This window comes from Schistocerca nitens, chromosome 9, assembly GCF_023898315.1.
Source record: "Schistocerca nitens isolate TAMUIC-IGC-003100 chromosome 9, iqSchNite1.1, whole genome shotgun sequence".
Taxonomy (NCBI): domain Eukaryota; kingdom Metazoa; phylum Arthropoda; class Insecta; order Orthoptera; family Acrididae; genus Schistocerca; species Schistocerca nitens.
Window position 1 is genome coordinate 248,940,771 of NC_064622.1, and position 23,177 is coordinate 248,963,947.

Below are 23,177 nucleotides of genomic sequence, written 5' to 3' on the forward strand. Positions count from 1 at the left end.
CATCGCGATATCTCGAAAAACATTCTTGCAATAAACGATACTTTTCTCGATTACTGTCTGTGTCAGCAATCGAAACAGATGAACGTTAGCGCCAAATGTTTCGGTTTGTGCTAACTTCTTGGTTTTCCGTAATACCTACTGCGATGTATTCGAGTATACAGTATTTTCATTTGGTTTTTTAACGAATGGGTTTTCGTTATGTGCTCTCTCCGTGAAAATGAAGATGTGAAAACTCCACGAAGCAAGAAAATGAAGTACTTGTGTGTTTACTTGAAGAAATGGGAGGAACAATATTCTTGGTTAAATCCCAAATCGAGCTTACTGTGTGCTATGTAAGCGTGACTTAAGCATCGCTCATGGTGGTAAAGCTGACTGCAGCCAACCTTCTTCTAGAGAACTACATAATCGGAACGAAAGAGACGTAAAGGCGAATTCAAATTTGTTTATTATTTTGGTAACACCAGTAAGGACATGAAAAACGTTGCAGGTGCGCTAGCAACAATTTTTCATACAGTCAAGCATAATATCAGCTACAGAAGTATGGATTGTGCAAATAAATTATCGAATGACATTTTTCATGACTATAATTTGGCCAATATGATGTCATGTGGTCGATCTAAGGCAGAAGCAATTGTGAAAAACGTTTTGGTACCGAGAAGTTTTCAGACGTTCACTGGTGTGTTAAAAAAGATCCAGCTAAATCAAGTCACTTTTTTTCTATTGCAACTGATGCTTCGAACCACAAAAACAGAAAGATGTTTCCTATTGTTGTAAGATATTTTGATGCTGAAAGCGGATTAAAAAATAGACTTCTGGACTTCATTGAACAGGCTAATGAGGCAGCTAATGCCGTTCACAGTCTGATCAATTCTTCATTGAGTTTACATAATTTAGATGTAAAGTACATCACTGCATACTGTGCCTATAATGCAAATGTGAATTATGGGAAGCACAATTCTGTATTGAAACTGCTTAGAGAAAACATTTGGGGAAAGCAAATTGCTCAAATCACTTGCTACATAATGCCACAAAACATGCTTGTGATGCTTTAGATTTAGGTACTGAAATGCTTGTTATGAAAATATGTGGCCATTTCTCTGTATCTGCAAAGAGAATAGAAGAGTTGCAAACATTCTTCAATTTTGTTGATGCTGAGTGGCTAGAAATTGTTCGGCATGTTTCTACCTGTTGGCTTTCGTTAACATCTGCTGTGGACAGAGTTATGCAGAACTGGTTACTAATTAAGACTTATTTCAAGAGTTTGGATGAAGAACCAAAAAATATTAACAAAGTTTTTTTTGTGAAGAAGATCCAGATCTTTCCCAGCATAGGTGCTTTACTTGTTCAGTCTTGAAAAATTTTTGAAACTTTAAATTTGTGCATCATGGAGTGCTATGAACTGATGAAAGATGTGTGTAATAAGATTCAGCAAAGGATTAAAGACAGTTTTTTTGGTTCTGCGACTGAACATTTATTGAACAGTTTAAGTCCATCCATGGAAAAATGTGTCAAAGATGATATTATTAACTTCTACCATTGCTTAAATAATTACATTACAAAAAATTTGATGTATCAAATGCAAATCCAGTTCACTGTCTTGTACCACTAAAGTTGGAAACTCAACTTTCTTTCAGAGAGTTACAAGCCATAGTTAAAGAATTTGCTCTTGATTTTGTAAATGAGGATGCTCTGTATGAGGTGAAAACAGGAGCAACAGCAGAAAGTTGGGTAAAAATTTTTAAAGGTTTAAAATTCAAACAAATTGTTGTCCCAAACCTTAGCAAAATCATAGGCTTTGTATTAAGCATTCCAGGATAAAATGCTCACACAGAAAGAGTTTTTTCTCTAATGAACAATAAGTGGACAGATCAAAGAAACAGCTGCAGCTTAGAACTTATTAAGGCAGAGCTTATGATTGAAATTAATTTTGATTATAACTGCAAAGAGTTTTTAAATTTGCTCAGGAAGATAAAAAACTGAAGAGTTGTGCTGCTTCTGTAAATAAGTATTGTTAATTTGTTACATCTTACTGTGGTTATTTTTTAGCATTTTATGCCACGGAAAAAATAAATTGTTTTGTTTAAATTTCTTTTTGATTGCAAGGACCAAAAAATGAGTGGATCCTTGTAGGTGTGAAACATAATAGAAAACATAACAAACATACTTAGAACACATCTGTGTAACACATTTTCAGTGCACTTTTAATATATTGAATTTACTCCACAAATGAGTCTTATTAATTTCATGGCACTCTTAAAAACCTACCCTCAGCTTGAAGAGCTACCCCAAAAATGATATATGAGTAAAAGTAAGCAAAGTATGTCTTACATTTTTATGTTTACATCCCCATTGTCATCCAGTTCAAGGAAATGCGTATAATTGAGTAGCTGAAATTCGCTATGACTAAAGCTCCTATATAATCATGGTCAGATTGTGGTCATTTCCCTTAAACCCGTGATGAAAAGTTGTTCGCCCTACTGTTATTACAACATAATTATTGTGCTTCGTAATACATGGACTGCAAGTAAGGGAACGCGTTATAACAGTTCTGCCAACAGCCGAAGAGGCCGCGCACCATATGCCGCCTTGGTCTGCCACAAACTGGGTAGGCCGCTCACCTCTTACCTCCCGGGTCATCTTCGCATCGGAGTACTATGCGGTCGCGTCCCCATTCTTCATTAGTGATTCTGCACAGTCCTTGAGACCAGATTCCGTACAAAAACGTATACCACTACAGTACTAAACACAATGCATAAAACCCTCTCCATCATAGCATTACACGTAGAAATTTATGCACGGAGTAATTTGATCACATACAAAATAAACTGTTCCTAAATATCATTATGGATATAAGTGCCTCTTGTCTGAATTGATTATTACTGGTATATGTACCTTTACCTACTATACTCGTAATGTAATTGACCGTCAGTTCCTCTTATAGTAACACCATCTTATTTTGTAAATGTTTATTTTATACGTGATGTGATTAGTACAAGGTTAGTGAATTTGTTAACTGGTTAGTATTAATCTACATCTCCTGTTCATGTCATTCCTCAAGACCTATCAACCTTGAGTATTTACGGATCCACCATATACAGTTAGTAACATAAATCATGCAACTAATACTGTGAAATTAAGAAGGTCAACGTCCATGATTGCTGTGTACAAGCTCACGTGTGCCCTTGAGCCAACGTATTTTGTCTGTGCGTGACGTAAATGTCTACTCCTCCTTCCCATTCTGTTCCGTTTTTGCAAGTGCTTCCCAGAAAAATGCGTTATCTGCGACAAAAAATCTCACAACACATAAAAAACTTCTTGCAACACACAAAATCCGTCAACTGTCCATCGCTATTAGAATCTTAGCTGAAGTGGATCAGAGTTGCTCACTATGTTATTCTGCATACCAAATTATATACGTACCTCTCTAAAAGTGTACTCACTTTTTTTTACTTAACTTACCCTTATTATTTAATAATCCAGCGTGTCCAATAGTTTACGTCTGTCATCCCTCTTTTTCTCATAATTTGTCATCTATTGTACCTTCTTACTCTGTTGAATGCTGTCAAACAACAAAAGACCTATGACTCAATCGTCATTTATTATCTCACGTAATACCCACGTATATTACACTTTATCTGATTGCACGCTCACAGACTCTTGGAATGGCGCACTTATCCAACGAAGAACTGGCCGCTCTACTAGACATTGCATCCTACAGAGATGTGCTCAGTGCCAACGTCCATGTCATAGTCTCTGCCAGAATCGAGCAGCATGCTCTTTCCTTCCCCTCCAAGTCAACGTGACCACCAATCTTTTTTCAAGCACTCTGTGTCCACCAACAGAGCAGCAGAAATCACCCGAAGAAAATTTCTTCCACCTGCCCCCTTCTCTAAACATTTTACCACTATGTGATGTAGCCTCATGACATTACTTGTATTTTTACCAAACGGTGTTTTTAGCTCCCAGCATCTAGTCTTGTTTTCCATGTTCTGAGAAAGTTAGAAACTCTGCCTGAGACTCGTTCCTAACTCTGCAACCTCTTCATGATTTTTGCAGAATGCTGAGAATATCTGCTGAAAGCATTCTTATGAACAAGCCAGAGTGTTGATCGTCTGCTGATACAAGTTTTTTTCTCCCACCCACAACTCTGTCTCCCGGTCGGAGTGGAAAAATGCAATGTAGCCAAAGCAGCGATAAGCTGGGTGTTGCCTGGCGATGCAGCTTTCACTCTGACAAGACGATTCCTAAAGAATACGTTGGAGCTACCGAATATTATGTAGGGTCTGCTATGACATCATAAGATACAAGGGCGACCTGAAAAGTAGTGCCTTCGAATTTATGGGAGAGCTTTATAAATAAAAGGAACATTATTAACATTCGACATCCTTTCTTTCATGTATACATAATTACAACCTTCTGCTGCTAGAAAGTTCCTAATTGTTGGGTGTAACATGGCAGTGTGTTATGTAACCAAATCGGTGAGTGGTGAGAAGCAGTGAGCTGCTATCAAATTTCGTATTTGAACCAAAAAATGGTTCAATTGGCTCTAAGCACTATGGGACTTAACTTCTGAGGTCATCAGTCCCCTAGAACTTAGAACTACTTAAACTTAACTAACCTAAGGACATCACACACATCCATGCTCAAGGCAAGATTCGAACCTGCAACCGTAGCGGTCGCGCGGTTCCAGACTATAGCACCTAGAACCGCTCGGCCACTCCGGCCGGCCGTATTTGAACAGTTCGTCCACACTTGGTCACCCTCTTCTACAGCATGACAATACCAGCCGCACACGAACGCAGCGACATCGGCAACAATCGAGTGCCTCGGGTTCACTGTCCCCAATCATCCTCCATACAGTCGCGATATGCGGCCATCAGAATTTCATATGTTTCCAGAACGTTAAGAATATCTTTCAGGACTTCATTTTAAAATTGTTCAAATGGCTCTGAGCACTATGGGACTTAACATATGAGGTTATCAGTCTCCTACAACTTAGAACTACTTAAACCTAACTAACCTAAGGACATCACACACATCCATGCCCGAGGCAGGATCCGAATCTGCGACCGTAGCGGTCACGCGGTTCCAGACTGAAGCGCCTAGTACCGCTCGGCCACTTCACTTTAATAATTATGAAGCTGTTCAAGCAGAGGTGAAGTAATGGCAATGCCAACAGAGTTAAAAATTCTATTGGGACAGTTTCAATGAGTTGGTCTCTCATTGGGAGTAATATGTTCATCTTCAGGGTGTCTATGTTGAGGAATAAATACACACATCAAAAAAAGGTCTTGCATCACCTCGGTTCCGACAGTTGCGGAACTTGTACAGAAAACTGGAATAAAGATCAACATAAGCACCATGTCCGCCCTTTTTATTGCCCATGAAAACCATACATTGCATGTTGTACCAACACACAGCAAGATCCTCACAGGTGGTGGTCCAGACTGCTGTACACACCGCTACCTCTAATACCCAGTAGCACGTTCTCATGCGTTGATGCATGCCTGTATTCGCCGTGGCATAGTATCCACAAATTGATCAAGGCACTGTTGGTACAGATTGTTCCACTCCTCGACGGCGATTCGTCGTAGATCCCTCAGAGTGGTTGGTGGGTCACGTTGTCCATAAACAGCCCTTTTCAACCTATCCCAGGCATGATCGATAGGGTTCAGGTGTCGAGAACATGCTGGCCACTCCAGTCGAGCGATGTCGTAACCCTGAAGGAAGTCATTCACAAGATGTGCACAATGGGGGCGCGAATTGTCGTCCATGAAGACGAATACCTCGCCAATATGCTGCCGATATGGTTACACTATCGGTCAGAGGATGGCATTCACGTATCGTAAAGCCGTTACGGTGCCTTCCATGACCAGCAGCGGCGTACGTCGGCCCCATATAATGCCACCCCTTAACAGCAGAGAACCTCCACCTTGCTGTACTCTCTGGACAGTGTGTCTAAGGCGTTCAGCCTGAGCAGGTTGCCTTCAAACGCGTCTCCTACGATTGTCTGGTTGAAGGTAAATGCGACCCTCATTGGTGATGAGAATGTGATGCCAATTCTCAGTAGTCCATTCGGCATGTTTTTGGGCACATCTGTACCGCGCTGCATGGTTGTCGTGGTTGCAAAGATGATCCTCGCCATGGACGTCGGAAGTGAAGTTGCGCATCAAGCAGCCTATTGCGCACAGTTTGAGTCGTAACACGACGTACTGTGGCTGCACAAAAAACATTATTCAACATGGTGGCGTTGCTGTCAGGGTTCCTCCGAGCCATAATCCGCAGGTAGCGGTCATTCACTGCAGTAGCCCTTGGGCGGCCTGAGCGAGGCACATCAATGTCATCGACAGTTCCTGTCTCTTTGTTTCTCCTCCATGTCCGAACAACATCGCTTTGGTCCACTCCGAGGTGCCTGGACACTTCCCTTGTTGAGGGCTCTTTCTGGGACAAAGTAGCAATGCGGACGCGATCAAACCGCGGTATTGACCGTCTAGTCATGGTTGAACTACAGACAACATGAGCTGTGTACCTCCTTCCTGATGGAATGAATGGAACTGATCGGCTGTCGGACCCCTCCGTCTAATAGGCGCTGCTCATGCATGGTTGTTTACATCTTTTGGTTCAAATGGTTCAAACGGCTCTGAGCACTATGGGACTTAACATCTATGGTCATCAGTCCCCTAGAACTTAGAACTACTTAAACCTAACTAACGTAAGGACGGCACACAACACCCAGTCATCACGAAGCAGAGAAAATCCCTGACCCCACCGGGAATCGAACCCGGGCGTGGGAAGCGAGAACGCTACCGCACGACCACGAGCTGCGGACATCTTTTGGGGGTTTAGTGACATCTGTGAACAGTCAAAGGGACTGTGTCTATGATACAATATCCACAGTCAACGTCTATCTTCAGGAGTTCTGGGAACTGGGGTGATGCAAAACTTTTTTTGGTGTGTGTATATATACATAAAGAATAAAGATGTAGATTGTAAATAACGTTTGTTTTAATTAAAAGGCTTTATGAGTTTTCATGTAAAAAATTCAGAGGCATTACTTTTCAGCAAGCCCTCAGAACAATAATTCAACCACGCACTGTAACGTCCATCAATATTTACCGCCATTTTTGCGGAATATAATATGATATCATTAATTTACACACATACACACAGGTAGGTCGAAGCGTCTTACCTTGTAAATTATGATAATTCCTGCTGGTTACATTTCCTCAGTCGGTAATTCTGATACATGTTGTGGCAACCACAATAGTTTTTTTATGCAACATAATGTAGATTGTCTCACGTAGATGCCCACTTATACTGTGTGACAATTTAGAAACAGAGGAGATGTTTGACCGTTGAACATTACACATATGACTGAGAAATACGGAAGTAATACACGCCATCGTTGTGCGAAAATATGACATACATTGTACAGTACAAAATCACCATAACAGGTGAGACTCGCCGTGGTTGCACTCTAACAAGTAGTGCTAATAATGGTGGTAATGCAAATTCAATGCCTGGGAACAGTTGCTGCACATCATACAGCCCACTACTGTGCCAATACTCGTGGTGTCCATACGCTGACTGTATTTGCTAACCCCATAACTGAGGTATCTGCTGTGACTGTGGTGGTACTGAAATACTCTGATAAATCTTAAAGACCATCTGTGGACTGCTGTTGCTGTGATGACACAGACCGTTGTACTCTTATGCCATGGGAGTGATCTAGTCCAGCGTTGCAGCTACTACTAGGTCAGGCACCTGTTGAGCTGCTGGAAAAAAGAACGTAGGTGATATGCCCTGCTTAACCGGCAGGAAAGGACAGATAGAATAAATTGTGGAAAGGGGCCAAAATAAGGGGCTGTCAGTTACACTCGAACATACAACTTTATTATTTGATCAAACATTACAAGAGCCCAATAAAAATTTTTTAACATACAGTTTTAATCCTTGAGACTTAATTACCGGCTGAAAAAAAAATGGTTCAAATGGCTCTGAGCACTATGGGACTCAACATCTTAGGTCATAAGTCCCCTAGAACTTAGAACTACTTAAACCTAACTAACCTAAGGACAGCACACACACCCATGCCCGAGGCAGGATTCGAACCTGCGACCGTAGCAGTCCCGCGTTACCGGCTGAAAGTCACTTTAATTTAAAAACGGCTGAAGGCTAATAACTTAAAATGCAAGCATAATCAGAAATTTAAAAGGAAAGCTTTATCTTAAAACAGTTCCTTAGTTAGGCTGAAGTAAACAAGTTAAATTCACATCGGCTTAAGGCCGAAGACTTAAAAATTCAAATTTTTTTAAAAAATGCCACAGGGCTTACGTGAAACAGTACTTTAAACTAGGCTGAAGGCCTTAAGAGTAAAACAACTCTTATTTAAAACACAAAACCCGCTAGAAGCCATACAAGTACCAACAACAAGAACAATTTTTTAAAAAAGGCAGTCCACTCAAGGGCGCCCAGATGTTCGAGAGTCGGCCTGTAATTCAAACACTAATGCTCGCTTACGTGAGACAGGCAGTCGGGCCAACCATTCACGATCCGACGACAACCCAACCGACTGACAGTCAGCGGACCCACCGACAAGACAAATTCCACTTCACCAGACCAGGGCGCAACAGGGAGTTCAACGGAACAACATAGAAGATATTGGCGCCCACAACCACTCATACACGGAGCAGTCAAACTACACACCGTGCGCCCGCATCTCGTGGTCGTGCGGTAGCGTTCTCGCTTCCCACGCCCGGGTCCCCGGGTTCGATTCCCGGCGGGGTCAGGGATTTTCTCTGCCTCGTGATGGCTGGGTGTTGTGTGACGTCCTTAGGTTAGTTAGGTTTAAGTAGTTCTAAGTTCTAGGGGACTGATGACCATAGATGTTAAGTCCCATAGTGCTCAGAGCCATTTGAACCATTTTTACACACCGTGCTGGACAGCAACAACACGATGAGGAAACTACACTGCCTAAAATTTACGTCAATTCCCAGGGCAGGTAACCGGAACGATAACGGCCATAAGGCAGAAGATTCCACTGGTGCACTTCAATTCAAATAACCAAATACAGTGAAACTCCATCGGAGGGTGGCTAGAATTTTCCAACTTAAAAACCTTGTTGTTGCTCGTGGGAATATCCCAGCAGCCGACAACGAACTCCAAACGACACAATGTGAACAGTTTCGACTTACTGGAAGGTTAAATCAAAACTCAAATTTCGTGTCCAGGGTTGGTGAGCCACGGACCTCGTAGCAATGGGAACAACGCCACACACTCCGACACCGCGTAGAGACCGCCAGCGGGCCCCGGCCAAACTACGTCCCGCCAAGAATTCCCCACTGCTCTACGCCAACCGACCGACTCCTCACACAGAGCACCGATGTAGAACTAATATAACTGAGCAGTCGACATCACAAGCTACACACAGTTTCACGAACACTTGCACGAAGGACTAAACAATACTAACGGCAGCGACTGTGCAATAACAAGGACGAATTACGCGTCGGCACATGCAGGAATCCCGTAAGGGATCACCGGCCAACATACACGTCGTCTGACAAGACGACCGACCGACAACCAACCAAAGTGGTCCGCGCTCAAGTGATACGTATCGGCAACCGTCGTGCGAGTTATGGCTGTCCGGACCTCACTGCAGCCGCGCCCCGACTGAACTGCCGTGTCGTAAGTCAAACACTGCCAGGTCCGAACTGCATTGCTAGCGCCTCCCAACTCACTGGCAGATGCGAACTAACTCGGAACACACTTCAACTGGGAAGTAATAGCAGGCAGCAAAGATAATAAGCCAGGGCTTATATCTATAAGCGCCGCTGCTGCCGCTCACGGGCAGGCAAGGCGGCAACTCAGTGACACCAGTAATTGAAATTAACATAACGAGGTGGTAGCATAGTAAAAACAGGATATCAAATGAGATATGGCACGAACACGAGCCACGCACGGCTCAGTAGGTATAATCGAATATATCAATAAATTAATAACGCTAATAATAATGTAATAATAATAACAACATGAGTAAATACGTACAGACAGCCTTCTCCTACTTTTTGCAGGCAGTGGCCGATCTCTGCCGATGGCACTTCCTGACAGTCCTTTCGCCACAGGGTATAGACCTCGAGTGATCCCTACTGTGCGAGAGCAGCGTGATAGAACAACTCCTGCTCCCCTGCCCTCCCAAACTCTCCCTTCCCCACTGCTCCCTGCCCTCTCCCTCTCCTTGTAACCTTGTGCATAATCTGCCGTCTAGAACTGCTACTAGGTAAGGTGTATTTGATGTATGGGTGAACGCTAGCGGGCCTGGGGCTCGGGTCAGGCCGCAGCGGATGCTCCGGGCCAGCCGGGGGTGAGACAAGGAGCACGTGACCGGAAACAGGGAAAAATCTCTAAGCTGGGGAACTTAGGCGGCTGTTACTCGCCTTTATGCAGGAGATTCTCCAAGAAAGGGTGGAGTGTCAGATTATCTTAAAGATGACTAAGTTACAGCTCTCTGTGATTCAACAATAACTCACATCAAATATTAATGCAAATCTGAATACATCTGCGATCTCAGAAAAGTGAGGCGCATCCAATAACACAACAACATCTCAATACCTTCGAAAATACAGAAGTTAAGATCTCACACCAAATAAACATTTTCGCAGTAACCCTTTGAATTAACTTTTAATCAGTTCTTGTGATTTCAACAAACGTTCTCTCCGACGATAGCACTGCACGAGTGTTATCAGCTCTGAAAGCTACTTATTTGTACCTATTTCATTTATTGACTTACGATGTCTTTTATATATTTTTCATGACGTAAACGTTTGTCAGAATGTTGTATTCCCCATATTTACACAGAAAATGAACACAGCATCAATACCTCACATTTTTCCGTACCTGTGTTCTTATTCAATGAGCAGTACACTATTTTACCAGTAGCTTTATTCAGATGGTAATTGCAAATGCTATTAAAAAAGTGTGCTAATTTAAAACTGGTCAGTCGCATGTATTAGCGGACATCACGATTTAAAATAGATCCAAAAAACGCTTTGTAGTGGGACGCGAAATTGAAGCGTCACCCCTCCACCAGTGTCAGCCCAGTTTGCAGGTGAATATAAGTTTAATTTAGTGTTTTGTTTATGTATTTTGTAATATTTGTAATGTTTGTGAATTATCTAATGTTTTGCATTTATTTTTATGTTTCATGTACGGAGAGGGCGGCGCAACGAACGGAGACAGCATCTTCACTGCCGGGACCAGAGAGAAAATTGCTGGCCACTATACGTCGCGGGTCGACAGCCAAAGAGCAACAGAAGATCCTGAAACCGAGTTGTTGCGTCGTGCTTCTAAAAACTGAAAAAATAAGAATTTGTAATGTTTCTACAACAATGACGTCATAGAAAGTTTAATCATGTTGTAAATGTTCAGTCCTATCTTGTCAAGGCTCAGGTTCACGTCTATATGTCGTATATAGGAAGATAATAAACTAGTGTATACTACAAAAGTTTAAATACGTGTTTCGAGAATTTATTTATGAAGAATTATATTAAGGAAGAAGGATGACTGATTTATTTGACAAGATTATTAATTTTTGACAACATGACAACATTCATCGCGAGTTTGAGTCTTAAAAGTTTGTTCAATGTGGTTTTAATATTTATTAAAGGAGATAACTTGCATTAATATAATTTCTGAGAAGAAACAAACGACATCTAATTTGAAAAAAGTTTGCGCAAACCAATTGGACTGAGTGACGTAATTCTGCGCATACGACTCAAATGTTGATGTTTTAATTACAGTTTCGTTCAAGAACCATTCAGAGACAACTTTAAAAAGAATTTAAATAATTTTGAAGTGTTTTGTAACTGACGTAGGGGACGAAGTCTGCACATGGTCAAATGTCAAAAGAAAATCATTTATACAAAACTTACGTCGTTACACTACAGCTCCTTTAGCGATGATTTGTAAACATTTAATGTGAGGGCACTTGCTCAAGAATACTGGCTTATTTATTTATGAACCAACTATTACTTACGTTTATTGTAAATGATCTGAATCTAACCGAATATTTATAACATTTCTTTTGTTTAAATATTGTTATAATATATTAGTTTAGTGCGGGAAAGTGATAAATAAGAGTCATATCACGTATGTAGAACCTGCGAATGATGTCTTTTTGGTGGGGACGACTTTCAGTTAACGAGAGTTGGACTGTTGAGGAACATTGTTGGTTGGTTGATTTGGGAGAGGGGACCAAACTGCGAGGTCATAGGTCTTATTGGATTAGGGAAGGATGGGGAACGAAATCGGCCATGCCCTTTCAAAGAAACCATCCCAGCATTTGCCTGAAGCCGTTAAGGGAAATCACGGTGAGCTATGGCTGGCTCATGCTATGCACTGGATTAAATCTTCGTTGCGATTCTGTGTTTAGTCTCCCACGGTTATCACGATTATGCTGTTATCCTCTCCTTCCGCGGGTGGCAGCAGAGGTGTGTATCGATAATCGTACCTTGGACTATCTTTGACCTGGCGTTCATAGTTTCCGGCTGGGCGGTGTGCGACCAGTCGGTCGGTTGGCATGGAGCAGCGAGGAATTCTCAGCAGGACGTAGTTCGGCCGGGACCGCTGACGGTCTCGATGCAGTGTCAGATTGTGTGGGGCTGTTCCCATTGCTACGAGATCCATGGCTCACCGACCTTGGTCACGAAAGTTGAGTTTTGATTTAATCTACCAGCAGGTCAAAACTGTTCACATTGTGTCGTTTGGATTTCGTTGTCGGCTGTTGGGATATTCCCGCGAGCAACAACGTGGTTTTCAAGTTGGAAAATTCTAGCTACTCTCCGGCGGAGTTTCACTGTATTTGGTTATTTGAATTGAAATATACCTGTGGAATCTTGTGCCTTGTGGCCGTTAACGTCCCGGTTATCTGCCCTGGCCGTTGACGTAAATTCAGGCAGTGTAGTTTCTTCATCGTGTTGTTTCTGTGCAGCACGATGTGTAGTTTTACAGCTCCATGTATGATTGGTTGTGGGCGCCAATATCTTCTACCTTTCCGTTGAACTCCCTGCTGTGCCCTGGTCGGGTGAAGTAGAAGTTATCTTGTCGGTGGGTCCGTTGACTTTGAGTCAGTTGGGTTGTAGTCAGATCGTGAATGGTTGGCCCGACTGCCTGTCTCACCTAAGCGAGCGTTAGTGTTTGAATTCCAGGCCGACCCTCGAACATTTGAGCGCCCTTGGGAATACTGCCTTTATTTGTTCTTGTTGTTTGTACTTGTATGGCTTCTAGCCGATTTTTTAAAATTAAGGTTGTTTTGCCCTTAAGGCGTAAGATTCTTTAGGCCTTCAGCCTAATTCAAAGAACTGTTTCACGTAAGACCTTTGGCATTTAAAGGTTTTAATGTTGTTGAATTTTAATTGTTGGGCCTTCAGCTGATTTTGAGTTTCAGTTGTTTTGCTCTTGAGGCCCTTAGCCTAAATTAAAGAACTGTTTCACGTAAGGCCTTTTGCATTTAAAAAAAAATTAATGTTATGGAGTTTTAAGTGTTAGGCTTTAAGCGGATTTGAATTTAACTTGTTTGATCTTGAAGTGTGTGATTCTTTGGGCCTTCAGCCTAACTAAAGAACTGTTTTAAGATAAGACTTTGCCTTTTAAATTTGTTTTGGTTGAGTTTTGCCTAATGAAGAACTGTTTTACGTAAGACCTTAGTTTTCTTTAAATTAATATTGTTTAGCCTTAAGTGTTAGGCTTTCAGCCGATTTTGAATTCAAATTGTTTGCTCAGAAAATCTCTGATTCTTTAGGCCTTCAGCCTAAATAAAGAACTGGTGTAAGATAAGGCTTGCCTTTTAAATTTCTGTTTATGTTTGCTTTTTAAGTTATTGGCCTTAAACCGTTTTTAAATTTAAGTGGCTTTCAGCCGGTAATTAAGTCCCAAAGATTAAAGCTGTGTGTTTAAAAAAAAAAGGTTTTTTGCGCTCTTGTAATGTTTGATCAAATAATAAAATTGTATGTTCGAGTGTAACTGACAGCGCTTATTTTGGCTCCTTTCCACAATTTAAACTACCTGCCCTGTCCTGCGGGTTTAGTAGGGCGTTTCACAAGGAAAACCTGAATCAGGATGCCTGGACGCGGGTTTGAATCGTTGTTCCCACGAATGTGAGTCCAGTGTGCTAATCGGTGCGGAACATGCTTAAGTCAAGTGGGGACCGGGACTTCTCTAGTGAAGGGCTAAAGAGAGCGATTGTGGACACTTTTACGCACGTTCTCGAAGAAGGCAGACCTGCATGTGGTAACGAGTAGTATTCTGGGCGCTAAACGGCCGCTATCATCAGGGACTTTACATTTCGAGAAGCCTAAATGTGCTGCAGAGTAGGACTGTATTTCCGCTTCATTTACGGAACTGAGAATAGGCAGAGTAAGAGTTACTATTCTTTGCGTGGCATATGTTAATTTGTGAACCACCGTGTTGAACTCTGAACTTTTTGAACTGGTGAATGTTCGTGTATTGTGATTACGAAATGGACTTAGTTTTCATGTATCTTTGATGACTATTTAGTTTGGGGATTCCACTAGCTTTTTCATAACGCTGTCAACGTAGCATTACTGCATTTCATAAGAGTTGGTTGGTTGTTTTGGGGAAGGATGGTTCAAATGGCTCTGAGCACTATGGGACTCAACTTCTGAGGTCATTAGTCCCCTAGAACTTAGAACTAGTTAAACCTAAGGACATCACAAACATCCATGCCCGAGGCAGGATTCGAACCTGCGACCGTAGCGGTCTTGCGGTTCCAGACTGCAGCGCCTTTAACCGCACGGCCACTTCGGCCGGCATTTGGGGAAGGAGACGAGACAGCGAGATCATCGGTCTCATCGGTCTCATCGGATTAGGGAAGGACGGGGAAGGAAGTCGGCCGTGGCCTTTGAAAGGAACCATCCCGGCATTTGCCTGGAGCGATTTAGGGAAATCATGGAAAACCTAAATCAGGATGGCCGGACGCGGGATTGAACCGTCGTCCTCCCGAATGCGAGTCCAGTGTCTAACCACTGCGCCACCTCGCTTGGTTTTGATAAGAGTATTTTCTGTCAGTATTTTAACCGACTAGCATAGGACGGCTTACCATTTATTTGAGATGTCCTTTCTTGAATAAACATTATTTAACAAAAATCTGTCAGCCGCATGAATTGCAGACATTAGAGTAGAACCCTTGTTATTAACCATTAATCTTTCATTTTGCTGGCAGCTGTGGCCGTGCGGTTCTAGGCGCTTCAGTCCGGAACCGCGCTGCTGCTACAGTCGCAGGTTCGAATCCTGCCTCGGGCATGGATGAGTGTGAAGTCCTTAGGTTAGTTAGGTTTAAGTAGTTCTAAGTTCTAGGGGACTGATGATCTCAGATGTTGGGTCCCATAGTGCTTAGAGCCATTTGAACCATCTTTCATTTTGTATTTCTGTGTAATTTATTAACTCGCAGTTCTAGCGAATGCATAGACTATTTGACTGCAGGATCGCAGCCACAGGCTACTATCTGCAGCGAGTTAGCTGCGGGGCCTGAAAGCAGACGTGTGCGGCTGGACCCTATGACAACAAGAAAAGGAGCTACTCTTTTTCAATCAGAGCCACGCACAGCCTAAGACCTAACGTGTGAGCAATATCACGCAAACTCTCAACTGATTCACTCGTGTGGGATGCTGTTTAGGAGAGAAACTACACCTACAGTAACCGTTAGGTATCGTCACATCCTTGGGCGTGACCTTGAATATCACATCCACAATTGCACCATGGGTAATACGCCATTGGGTGTAGAAGTGCTGACTGATGCAGAGTCAGCGTTTTTGGCCAGAACCAACAGTGCTTATCTCCTTTCAGCAGATTGTTCGCCGTAAGTCGTCTACGAAATCGGGACAAATTACCGAAAACGGTGCGTCATTCTTCATTTTGATGTTGTAATCTGCCGCACACCACTACAAACAAGTGATATTCCGATAGACAAAAGCATGGGCGTAATTATGCAATATTATCAAATATTGACCGATTTATATAAACATATATATGTATTGTGTAAAGTCTGAAGAATAGTTTGACGTAATTCTATTTTATGACACCACATTGCATAGTGTGTTAACTTTTAAGTAGTAAGGTAGAAGTCGGAAAAATCGGACGGTAGGTGCTTTTTTTATTTTTATTTTTTTAAATTTTTTCCATGAAATCAGCCAACCTTACAGCTGGCAAAACGCTGTATGGGGTCGCCGCTTTTGTCTGCTGTTATTTGTTGTACTATTCTTATTTCCTTTTCTTGTGGTCAGTACACTTAATTGTTGCAGTCAGGGTCTTTCTTACACATGTCAGTACAGTATTTAAGCGATGTTTATCTTCAAGCAAGGCTCCTGCTTCCACATAAGCATGACGCACAGGTTAAGATGCCTGTCTTCAGAGGCAGACAGGGTTTACTCCCGTCCCCATTCCGCCCCACGATCATCTAACCATCGTCACCCTGTGGCGATTTTGTGGAGGCCGGGTTTACTTTGTGCGCTCCCCGTAACCCCCCTGGCAGTTTACCAATTTGCAGGTAGCACACTGTACAATTCAGTTTTATGTAGAAGCTCGTATCCGTTATAATCTGCTGTACATTGTTACTCGTTTGCGTCATTATATTATCGATAAAGATTACTTACTTTACATCGTAACACACTTCGCCTAGAAATCGTTGGTTGACATACCTTCAGATCAGAAGACGTAGGTCGATCAGCAAAACAGTCGAACAACCTGAATACCCCCAAATTCCAATAGCTGTTTGTTTGAATGAAGGTTATTATCTAGATGAGACAGTGCTAATTTTGCGATCGTGTTTAACATTCCTTTCATGCATCATTGAATGTTTGATCTAACCAGATACACCAGTGTTCATATCCTTGTTCACCAAATGTTTCAGTGCTAAGTTTCCAGATACCACCACTAATCACAACTTAGACTGGACTTTCACAAGCACTGTGTCGCGACGTTTTACTGTTTCGCACAGAACTATGAAGTACAAATGTAACGTACTGCGCACAGATAGGCGGAAACAATAATTATTGTATGATTACACAATTCCAGAATAATTACTGGAAGACCGTTTGCGAAAGTTTGTTCAACACAGTGTTGTAAACTTTTCAATTATATAATTCGATGCCTTTTACTTTTTAATGTGTTGTAAAATAATTTCAATCGATTTAGAAACATTCCGCAGAAGTCAATACCTGTGTTCGCTCTGTAACTAACTGGTAGTACTGCAGTTCGAGCTGTAGAGTACAGTCACATAGAATATGATGACAGTTTGTAACGTTTTATGTGGATTCATTCCTGATGTAATTGTGGAATATGAAGTCTGCTTTTATCTGTTTAAAGTAAAATAACCTGATAATTGCAATGTATAATATGTAATAACAAACAGGTGCTTGATAATGACTTATTGTGGAAATCAGGTAATCACACGATTTACTTTTACTTCGCAGCTTACTATGGTTGATATCTTTTGTAAGAAGACAATATGTCATTCATTTTGGAGAGATATCATCAAGCGTACTTCGGGTGTGTCCCAAGAGTTCTGATACCCCTGCCAGTACACACCGTCTACTGCAAATTCTTTGCTTTCATTATTCTGGAAGGAGGTAGTACAGCCTAAAACAAGGAAAACTGTCTAGTAAACATGGGCTTTAAAATGCATATCTCAGGAGCTATGTGCACTAGAAGAGTTTCACAGTAGAACAGAAGAGATGCTATTCAGGTAAGCATTTTAGAGCCCATGGTTACTGACAATTTTTCTAACCGTCTCCCAAATATAGAAGGCAAAGAATGTGCAGTAGAAGAGATATCAAAACGATTTTAGCTTATAGCTTGCAACTTGACCGTCTCCGGACCAGGGTCACTTACGTCAATGGATACATTAACCCCTCTCCATCGTTCGTGAAAGTTTATAACACCGTCGTGGAACCACCCTGTGTATAAATGATTTACTAGATAACCTCGGAAATTCCACGGGGCTGTTCGCGGGATGCTATGCACCGAAAAGTCGCAACGCTGGAAAATTGTAGCGAAGAGGAGGAAGCTTTGCAGAGGGTCGACGCATAGTGCAGCGACCGGTCGTTGCCCTCATCACAAGCAAGCGTAACGTACTGTGCATAAACACAGGTAGACCGAAATACTCACTGTTGTATGGTTATGTGTAAGGAGCGTTTCTAACGGCAACGATTTCATAAAAATCCACACAAATGGGGCAGTTCGACCGATTCTTGAATATTGCTCTTCAGTCTGCGATCCGCGTAAGGCAGAAATGACAAAGGAAATAAAGAAAATCCAAAGAAGAGCCGCGCGTTTCATCTCACGTTCGTTAACCAAGCGCGGATGTGTTACGAAGATGCGCACTACATATCAATAACAAATGATTACGCGTAATATAAACTTAATACAAAATAGTTTAATTTGCTTTTTTTCTGGATACCTCGCTCATTAGTTGCATCTCAAAAGAGTAAAAAATCACCAGAAATATTTTACTCAATTTACATTATTTCCAGTTTTACACAAGTTTTGAAAGTTATTTTGAATTCTTTTCTTTTAGCCCATTTTTTGCCACTCCAGTACGATTTTGAGCATGTTTGTACAGGCTTGAAGTGCCCATCATACAGAAAGAGCACGTCATGAAAATTTGTTGGCAAAAAATGATGACTAGAGACGCAGGTTGGGTGACCTCGAAACCATTTAATGATCCTAGAACCCTAGGTACGGTATGTATTTCCTATGTCTGTTAAAATTACATTTACGCCTGAGACCAGATATTACGCATATATTTCACGTGCATAAGTAAGGTAACTTTGAACCTCTGGATCTCGGTAACGGATAACGATATCGAAAAAAGTTTCAAGACTGGCCGAGAACAGCGTCTTAAGAACACACGGTAAAAGCTTCGACGTTTGCCATGAACAGAAATCATAGATGTGGTCAACCCCACAAATGGTACTTTTAGTAATAAAAAATCATAGTTTTTCGGGGTTTTCTCAGGAACCACCCACGACGAAACTGTGCTTTTAAAATCCGCCGAAGAGTCACCCCAGGTCTCATCTAATGCAAAAGAACCAACTGATTTGCTCAGTTTACCTGGACTGGAGGAATTGCGCAATGTTTAAATTTTGACCATGTGCTATAGGATAGCTACAGTATGTACACTCTTCCAATTGATATAGAAATGGTCTCTTGTTCAAAAGAACTCGAGTTATGACCCCCTAAAAAATCGCATTTTCGGGCGTGGCTTTTTGGAATAGTAATGGTATCGTCCACTGTTGTACACTGATCGATAAGTTGAACTTTGTTCCGACGTTCTGATCAGTACGTATCGCCTTTCGTTTACGGCTGCCAGCAACTTCTGCTATCTAGTACTATGGCGACGTCTAGTGTTGTGCGTGTCAATGGAAAATAAATAACGTAAATAGTGTTTGAATATAAGCGTTTGCAAAACGTGCTTTCTGGAAATCTTTTTTATTCCATGTCGTAATTTTTGTAATAGCTACTGATTAACTGTACGCATGGGTAAAGGTCGACAGCCTTCCGAGCCGATACCAGAATATCCTTACCCTCAAGTCCTCTTTGCCCGTGGCGCTGAATATCTTTTCCTTTTTCCCTACCTTGGAAACATAGATCGACGCTCAACTTTGGAAAATCGAAACCTGATTTTTATGGCTGAGAGTGGAGAGGGGGGAAACTGTATGGCTGAACAGGTGTGTTGCGCCACCTAAAATTAAGCAATGTTCCCGCAAAAGTGCAGGCACAGTGGAGACAAAAGCTTATGGGGGAAAAACATGAAACAAAGACGGATTTAGATCTTACTTTCTTCTGCCTACAAGAATAAACCTTTCCCTTGAATCGTGACTGTAAACACACTCCGTTTGTCACACAATCTTTGACGGTGTTATTTCGTCCAAGCGCTTTCATAAATAAACGACTACTGCCGAACAGACGTCTATCGCTAACACGGTATATGTGACAGCAGTTCAAAAATGGTTCAAATGGCTCGAAGCGCTATGAAACTTAACATCTGAGGTCATCAGTCCCCTAGACTTAGAACTACTTAAACCTAACTAACCTAAGGACATCACACACATCCATGCCCAAGGCAGGATTCTAACCTGCGACCGTAGTAGCAGCGCAATTCCGGACTGAAGCGCCTAGAACCGCTCGGCCACAGCGGCCGGCTGTCACAGCAGTCCATTTGGTCCATCTCATCTGCCACCTACATAACTCGATCATGTCGGAGCTCTTACTGCTTCTTTGCTATAGGATTGTAGAGTCTCAAAAGTCGGTGAGCCAGTGCTGAAGCAATTAATATCCTGTTTGACCGAATGCTTCCGACTTTTTCCGAGTGAGGAGTGGAGCGACTCTGTTGAGAAAGTTGAGAGGGTTGAAGGGTATGTCAATTCACTTGTACGTCCAACCAGTACTTTGGCTTCTTCCAAGTTCCACATGATACGATCTGCTGTGTAAATAAAAAAATAATTCAAGACTATGTCTGATGTGGTTGTGCCACTATAGACAGCTATACTTTCATAATCTAAGTTGAATCCTCGTGTAAACAAACGTATGCTCTGTCACTGGCGAGTGGCTGCATTGCTCAACCATCTGGACCGCTGGAAGTAAAACTCACCTGCGTGTTAGATTTGAGTAAACAGGCAGCTCGGTTGCAGTGTTTAATTCTTTTAATTATTTTTTATGAAGCGTTACACTTTTATTTAGGCGTCTTTATTAGAAAATCTTCGGGTTGGCCAAATAAATCTTCTGATTGGCTGATATTTGGTAGATAGGTACATGGTAAATGCCCCTTATCAAGGCTTTAAAAAAACTGGGCGGTGTCATTATGACATGCGGTGCAGTCCAATGTAAACCATTAGGGATCAGGCCTACAGTAAAGCTTTACATCATGAACATGCATGAAGTGTCGTGCATATTCTGAAGGCACTACACCACCTCCATGTTTATGATACAAAGCTTTACCGTAGATCTGATCCATTTTTAAAGCCTTGACAAGGGGCATTTTCTTGTTGGGATATGTTACGCGCGGTATCCCATGAACCCATCGCATCCAAATTGTTGGTGCTCGTATGGCACCTGCTTTCATAACCAAGGGAAACGCAAATTTATACCGCATACAGGGAAAACGGAAAAAGATCATCTGCTAAGTCAAAACACGGACAAAAGTGTGTGTTGAGTGATGGTGACAAACGGTCATTGAAGAGATATGTGAGAAAAATAAGGGGACGAGAGCTGTAAAATTCACTGCAAAAGTAAATGTAGGAGCTCTATAAGCTGGGAATTGCAAGGGAAAGCAGGAATTCCAAAACCACACATCGGTGATGCAAATGCACGTAACGAGAAAACATGGTCCCAACACCAGGACTACGGAGCAGTGGAAGAAAATCATTTGGTCGCATGAGTCTTGTTTCAATATGTTTCCAGCTTCTGGCCGAGATCACGTCCCCAGAGTGAAACACATCGATGGTTCGATGAGAATTTGGCAAGTCTTATCGTTGTGGTATTCCATGGGCCCCATTGTTACTCTGCAGGGTTTCATTACTGCCAAGTATTATGTGATCATTTTGGCTGACCAAATCTGTCCCATGGTATAATATTTATTCCCCAATAGCGATGCTGTGTTCCAAGACGACAGGGCCCCTGTTTACGCAGTTTGTGTCGTCCAGGACTGGTTTTGTGACCACAAGAATGAATTATCGCACCTCCCCTACCCACCTCAGTCACCGTCCGCCCCGATAAATGAGTGGTCAGCTTGACGGATTGTCGTCCTACGGGCCCGGGTTCGATTCCCGGCTGGGTCGTGGATTTTCTCTGCTCAGGGACTGGGTGTTGTGCTGTCTTAATCATTTCATCCCCATACGGCGCGCAAGTCGCCAATGTGGATTCGAATGTAATAAGGTCTTCCTGCACCGAGGCGGCTGGAACTGCCCCGCAAGGGGCCTCCCGGCCTATGACTTCAAACGCTCAAGTTCCATTTTTACCTCAGTCAGCAGGTCTCAGTATCATTGAGTCTTTGTGGTCTGCTTTTGAGTGAAAGCTGCGTGATCGCTATCCGTCTACCTGAAGGAGAAACTGTTTTGCAGGAAGAAGATTCCATTGAAAACCATACAGGACCTGTATTTATTCATTCCAAAGCGACTGGAAGCTGTTTCGAATGCCAACGCGTTTCCTACACCGTATTAGGGATGGTAACGTGTTGTACCTGTGGTATTTCCGTGTTTTTGATGGCCCTCTGTAATTGTACGCGACTGTACACGAGAAGGAGAAAATGTTTGAATTAGAGTGGTTCAAGTATTTTACAGAACAGGTAATACTGAATACGAAATACAAATAATTGCACCACTTCATTTCAGTTTAATTTCTTATCAGAAAACGCTTAAATAAAATCTCTGCTCTCTTCTTGAAAAATTTTCAGCTGGTTTTGATACGATATTTAACAGAGGTACTGTTACGGTGGATCTAGTTGTGTAACAGCTGTTTTCAAGTTCCAAGTGAAAGTGCTGACGAAGAGCATTGCGGGGATTCGCATTTAGATATTTGGAAGATTTTGTTTTCAAGGTATGGGCTAACAGATGCTTTGCCAAACTTCAAAACAGCTGGCTTGCATTGACTTTGCGTAGTCATACGTTACTGGGTTTTTGAAATTTATTCATGTGGGACACTAGGCAACAGTATTTCATGAAAGCACTGCTTATTTGTTCAGTTTCACAATTTGGTTGTAACTCATGGATGTTAATGTGAATATATGATTATTTTTTATGCATTTTGTAAGTGTATGGCTATGCAAAGTTACGTGGTCCGTCGAAGGGCTCTTGCATGTAATGCATCAGATTTTGTATCAGTATCTGCAGAATGTTTATTCAGTATTCATATAATTTCCGACTCTTACGATGTTGTTTTTCACATCTCTGATTTTTCTTCAAATCTTCAGAAGTGCCAAATTAAGAATTTCGTTCACAAGAAAATTACGTCCGGTCTCATTATATCCAAAGACGAAAGGTAACCAACTGTCTTTAGTAGAGAGAATACTCTTACTTTTGAGGCATATTTCTGCAGTGTCAAAAACGCCGCTATTTAGTTAACTTTTTTTTGAATCAACAGTTTTCTGACTGGTATGATGCAGCCCGCCA